Source organism: Acanthochromis polyacanthus, chromosome 21 (assembly GCF_021347895.1).
Source record: "Acanthochromis polyacanthus isolate Apoly-LR-REF ecotype Palm Island chromosome 21, KAUST_Apoly_ChrSc, whole genome shotgun sequence".
Taxonomy (NCBI): Eukaryota; Metazoa; Chordata; class Actinopteri; family Pomacentridae; genus Acanthochromis; species Acanthochromis polyacanthus.
This window is the reverse complement of record NC_067133.1, coordinates 13,631,065-13,637,064: the sequence shown is the minus strand read 5'-3', so window position 1 is coordinate 13,637,064 and position 6,000 is coordinate 13,631,065. Positions and strand designations below refer to the sequence as shown.

The window sequence follows — 6,000 nt, the reverse complement described above, 5'->3', positions numbered from 1 at the left end:
CACCTCTGTGCTTCACTGTCAGGATTGTGCATTTAGGTTCATGACAAACACTGGACTAGATCTGAGGCCAACCAGATTTATTTTGGTCTCATTTGACCAAGGAATGTCCGTCCAATGTTCATCAGGCTTACTTTTAATGTCCTTTAGCAAAGTTTATTTTTGCAGTTTCCGTAGAGGCTGATGTTATGAACTGTCCTTTATACTCTCTGCACTGCTTCACAAACTCTGATTCCCATTGATTAACTCCTTTGCTACGACAGCAGATGTCTTTTTCCAGAGCTAGACTGTGAAAGTATCATGTTGTCTGTGGTGTCATTTTAAGCAGAACAAGCCCTGCAGCTCTGATTACTGATGCTATGGCTCATTCTTTACTTTCTGATTACTGTCACTGAGTCTCCACAGGGTCTGTGATTCCTCTGTCCTTTTCGTCTTTGTGAAAGTCTCAAAGTCTGATTTTCAGATTCAGTTCTTTCCCATGTAGGGCAATGATGAAAACATAAAAAATAGATTCTGACCATCAGTCCAAAACTGAGAAAGTTCTGACGTCCACAGCTCACTTTATCGCTCACAGTGATTTTAACTGATGTGCCCTGATTCACATTTGTTCATTGAGTTTCTATTCTTGAGTCTGTGTTTTTTAAATATCCTTTCAAAAAACATTGTTTTTTATTATTTCCAAGAGAGAATATTCTGCTTGTTTACTTAGAAATGATGCAGTCATTGAGAGATGATCCACTTTTGACACCTAAGTGAAGCTGCACAGCGGTGTACTCACTTGACTTGTGTACTGCACCTTGGTTTATTTTGCATTCGAACACTTTCCATGCACTCTGAGGGCTAAATTATTCTCGGGGCTTGTTACAGAGGAAGCACCTGTGCTGCACACACACACTATGCACACACACGCCGGAGGGTTTGAACACCTCCTAACTGGAGAGTGTGCAGCAGAGGCAGAGCTGTTACCTAGATACAGCCGAGAGACGGAGCGACCCCTGCTGGATACTGGAGCATCAGTCAGTCCGGGGAACAGGAGGAGGAAAAGTCCGGCAGCAGCACACCGAGGAGCGGCGGAGGTTTTGGAGGCGGAGGATGAGAAGGAACCGCGTCCTGACGCAGACTACCGCCGCTCTGCTCGCCTCGCTTCACCGGTAATCCTGAGCGGAGAGAGGAGTCCTTTCTGGAGAAGACCGCGGAGAGGGAAAGTCTCAGCTCAGAGGTAAGTTGGAGGTTTGGTAGTAGAGTGCTTTTAATGCAGGAAAAGTGGCTGTGGTGGCGTTAATGTAAAGTCAGCTCACCTGTGCGGTCAGCTTTTATGAGGAACAACAAGCGCTGCTCATCAGAACAAGAGTCACGTTAAAGCGACGATTCTTCACAATAACAAACGGCAGACAATTTCGGTAAATAGGTGCCATATGTAGCTATAAAGATGGGCAGATAGTGAGACAAAGACGCACAAACCTGCAACTAATGATGAGGCTGCTGCTACTTTTGTGGTTGCTTTTGGTGTTTTTTTCTCTGGGAATTTTGTTTCTTAGCTGTCCTGTGGTTGCTTTCTGTGTCTCTGCCTGGGGTTATTTCTCTTTTGGGTTTCTGTTTGTGTTTATGGATCATATTGTATGCTTTTTGTGGCTGTAGCTTTGTGTTATTTTTGTGAAATTTCTTCTGCGTTTGTGTCTGTGGTCATTTTCACATCTTTTGGTGGTCATTCTTTATGTCTTTCTGGTCTTTTACCATGTCTTTGTGGTTGTTTGTGCTGATTGTGGTATTTTTTTTCTTCTGTGGGTACTTGTGTGTGTGTGTGTGTGTGTGTGTGTGTGTGTGTGGTGTGTGTGTGTGTGTGTGTGTGTGTGTGTGTGTGTAGCTATTTTATATGTTTGTGGCTGTTTCTGGGTTTCTTGTTGTTGTTGCTCTTTGTGGTACTTTTAGTCTCTTTGTGGTCATTTACCATCTCTGTGTGGTTGTTGGTGTCTGTAGTCGTTTGTTGTGTATTGTGCATGTCTTGCCATCTTTGTGGTTGTTTTTGCTCTTAAGGTGTCTCATGGTTACATTTTGCCATTTTGTGTATTTGTGGTATTTCCCATCTCTTTGTGGTTTTCCATCTGTGTGATCGTTTACCGTATTGTGATTTTTTTAATGGTATTTTGTGTCTTTATGTGGCACTTTTTTGCATCTTTGTGATCATTTTGCATCTCTTTGGGGGTTGCTTTTAGTTTCTGTGGGTTTTTGCTTTACATTTTTTATGTATGTGGTGTTCCTAATGGTTATTTGTGTCTGTTTGTTTCTTTGTCTGTCTCTGTCACTTTGGTGTTCTTTTTGTCCATGTAGTCGACTTGTGTTTATTTTTGTTGCGACTTTTTGTCTCTTTTTGTGGTCATTTCTCCCCTCTTTGTAATTATTTGTGTGTGTTGTGGTCATATGTGTGTAATTTTATGTGTCTTCTTTTTAATCTTTTTGTGGTGCTTTAGTACAGTGGTCATTTTCCATCTTTTTGTGTTTCTTTGGGCTTGTTTTGTGTGTTTGTTTTACTTTATTTCAGTCAGGTCAGCTAAACTATCACAGTTTTATTTATTTTGAATCTTTTCGACATTGTCAGAGAATGTCAGACACAGATTTATCCCAGTAAGTACGGTGGTGTTGTTTGACTAGAATAATGTGACTGGTGTTGATGCAGATCACTTTGTCGTCATTAGGACTGTAAGCTGCTGTATCTTCTTCTGAGAACTGTATGTTGATTTTCACATCAGTTCAGCTTTTGGGAGAAAACACATTCAACACATTCTTTCCTGGGAAAAATGTCCCCTCTGAGTTTATGACGGCCTGAGTGTGATTATGAGCCAGAATGATCTGTTCAGTTCAGAGGAGAAAACCAAATCACGTCTCTCTGTGAAGCCACTTGTTATGTAAAATTCTGCACGCTGAATTAGATTGTTGTTTTTCACATTTGACATGCAGAGGAATGGAAGTCTCTTTATTCGATGTGCAGTCCTTGAAGTTAATTGTAATGGATTCACACGGTAATATCGAGATAATGCCATCGTCTATCCTTTCCATTACAACTGAGTGAGACAATTATGCACACACACTCTTTGAGTTAGCACATGTGGGAAGCTAATCAACGTGACACACAGCATAATTTAAGGCAAAATTGCCTTTTAAGAGGTTTGCTACTCAGGTAAATCTAATGGTGTTCTGCTCTGTGAAAGGAAAACAGCATACAACATCATTACCAGATCTCACGACACTTATAGAGGTTGTAGTCATTTTTCTTTGTGTTCTTTTGGGGTTTTTTTTCACCTGTGTTCTTGCTGCTTTTATCATGCCGGAAAAATGATTGGTCTTGTGTAGGAAAGTTCACTTATGAATAGGGATGTCAGAATAACAGAAATTTAGTCAGCACCAAGCATTCCTCGATACAAAAAAATCATTTAGAGCATTTCCAAATTATCTCTTATTTTAAATTTCTTTAACACTCACACACAAAGAAAATGCTGTAATAAACCTGTTATATGAGAGACTGAAAGAAAACTGTGGCAGCTGCTAATGTTTAGAACAAACCCAGCTTGAGTTTTAAGTTAGAATTGTATTACCTTAAACAAATTAACATTAGAAAGTATGTTAGCCTAAAGAAGATTGTGTTAATGTTCTACAGTATGTATAAATATCAAGCTTAATGTTTTCTGAATATTTGACAAATGTTGCATTTTGGTTTTGCCAATATTGATTCTTGAAACTTTGATGCCATTGAAGCCCCTTACAGTCAGCCGCCATATTAGCTTGAAGAAAACAATGTTAGCTTCCATTTTATGCCAAACAAAATAACACCCTCCACTATGTTAGCCTAGCGAGGCTGACATTAGCTTTTGTGAACACTGTGCGTGAAGCATGGCTACAACAAATGCAACGGCTTATAAATGATGATGTTTCGGGATGTGAACGTTATGACAACATGTAGGTAATGTTAATTAATAACTAAAAACTCAGCTTGAATTCTTTGTACAGATCTGGATGTTTGTCTTTGAGCTGCTTAGGTCAGTTTGAGGTTGTTCCTCTGTAACAAAAGGTTGTTCCAAATGTAACAAAAAGGATCTTTCCATTTCGCTATGAGGAATTTTTTTCCCTTCGATCCCTGAGATTGACATCCAGCTCATATAGAGGACCTGGACAGAGGAGGTTAGCAAAGCTTAGAAGTGAAACCAGTGTTGGCTTTCAGGCTGAGGGTGAACTGGCTGGGTTTAAAAAGTCCGTCTGACTCACTGAAGCCCCAGAAGAAAGCTTCTACACTCCTCCTCAGCCTCGAATGGCGGCAGACTTCCTGCTGAGTCTGGAAGAGAGGAGTGATAAAAATGCCAGAACGCTGTTGTTAAATATTCAATCAACATGCCTAGTCCCTGATTTATTCAAGCGCTGCTGATTGCTCTGAATATTGGCAGCAGGAGATTGAGGGGCACCTGTGAGCCCACGCAAACTGCACAAACAAACCAAAGTGTGCAAACAACTTTCTAGGGTTTCTTTCTATGACTAGCGCTTCCCATGTACATTTAAAATCAGAGGTCACACATACAGACACACATAAATGCATCTTTTACTGACAACAGGTAGTATGACTGAAGCTGCAGGAATGTTTTCCTGAGAATCTCTGGAGGATCTCAGTGTGTTTCCACTGCAGGGAGCCGGGAAATTATTTTATGCAGCGCTGAACATTTCTGATTGATTTCAGCCTGTCTGTGTGAGTCATCTCGCACAGTGGCTTGTAAAATCTATTTCCATACAATAAACAAGCGTTTGGGGCATTTTAAATCCACTTTGCTGCAGCTGCTTGTCTCTTTTCCCACAGTGGTTCTGTTTGCAAACAATCAGCTCAATCTATTCCTGTTGTTGCAGCATCGATTGTTCCTCACTTAATGTGAAATCATCTTTCTTGTACAATTGTCTGCTTTACCGCTACCTACTGGACTGAAGTGGAGCAGTTTGGTGTTGTCACTCGCCAAAAATGTTGGCTCTTCATATGTCAGAGATGTGATTAGATATATTGTTGTCGATCTGTAGATCTTGGTGCAAACACAAAACAATCAGCAGTCTGAAGGAACCTTTTAGTAAGTGAAAAAGATAGTTCCTAAGACAGAAGACTGCTTTTGTTTGTCTGTGCATATTAGAAATTGGTTGTCTTGCAACATTTTACATTTAGAGGTTAAGTCAACTTTGATAGACTTTTTTTTAATTTCTGAGGTGTTCTGCACTAAATAAATTTGAGTTAATCAAGAAAATAATTGGTAGATTTATCAATAATCTGCATTACTACAATCTGCCAAAGCAATGCCATTTTAAAGCAGGTGATTCCTGCGACAAGTACAGGCCAATGCCTGATTTGTGTGTCTGCAGACAGTTGAAGATTTAAGTTTAAAATAGGGAACTTGTCTGCACCTTTAAACACACTGCACTTGGACTTGAAGAAAACATGACGACAACCTCTTTTCCCTCTTTTTGATAATATTTATGTTTATGTATAATAAACTGATGCAGTTAACATGAATTGAAGACAATGACAGCAGTAAAAATGATGTTTGTTTATTACCAACATTACAAAGCCCATTTACATCGCATTTCTTTAAGGGTCATTCCAGAATTGGAGAACATTTTGCATCCCACCCATCAAATTTCAAATATTCCACGTACTAAAACATGCAGTTGTTGTGTAAAAAGAATGGAAGAAAAGAAGAAGAAAAATGTTGAAAATATTTTTTAAAATACCAAATAAGTCTGAAGTGTCCCTTAAAATGCATTTTTTTCTCTTGTCCCACCCCCCCCCCCCCCCCCCCCCCGATGACCAAATTAAATTTCAAATAAAACAGTTAAAATGACATTTAAATCTCCTGTTTTTGGTATTATTTTTTTCATTGATGTCTCTTGTAATTGGGGACATTTTCTTGAATCAACATAATATTTAAAATAATAATTATCACGCATGGAACGTGTGTCCCACAACAACCCTGTTAGCGTAGC

The 6,000-nt window shown here is 39.5% G+C and overlaps 1 protein-coding gene across 1 annotated transcript in view; it reads left to right on the top strand.

Moving 5' to 3' along the window:
• The first annotated feature begins 718 nt into the window (after positions 1–718).
• Positions 719–6,000, top strand: part of sstr3 (somatostatin receptor 3) — a 28,997-nt gene continuing 23,715 nt past the window's right edge. Inside the window, exon 1 of the mRNA XM_022198486.2 lies at positions 719–1,216. The gene's annotated coding sequence lies outside the window, so the exon portion shown is untranslated. The remainder of the gene's footprint in view (positions 1,217–6,000) is intronic.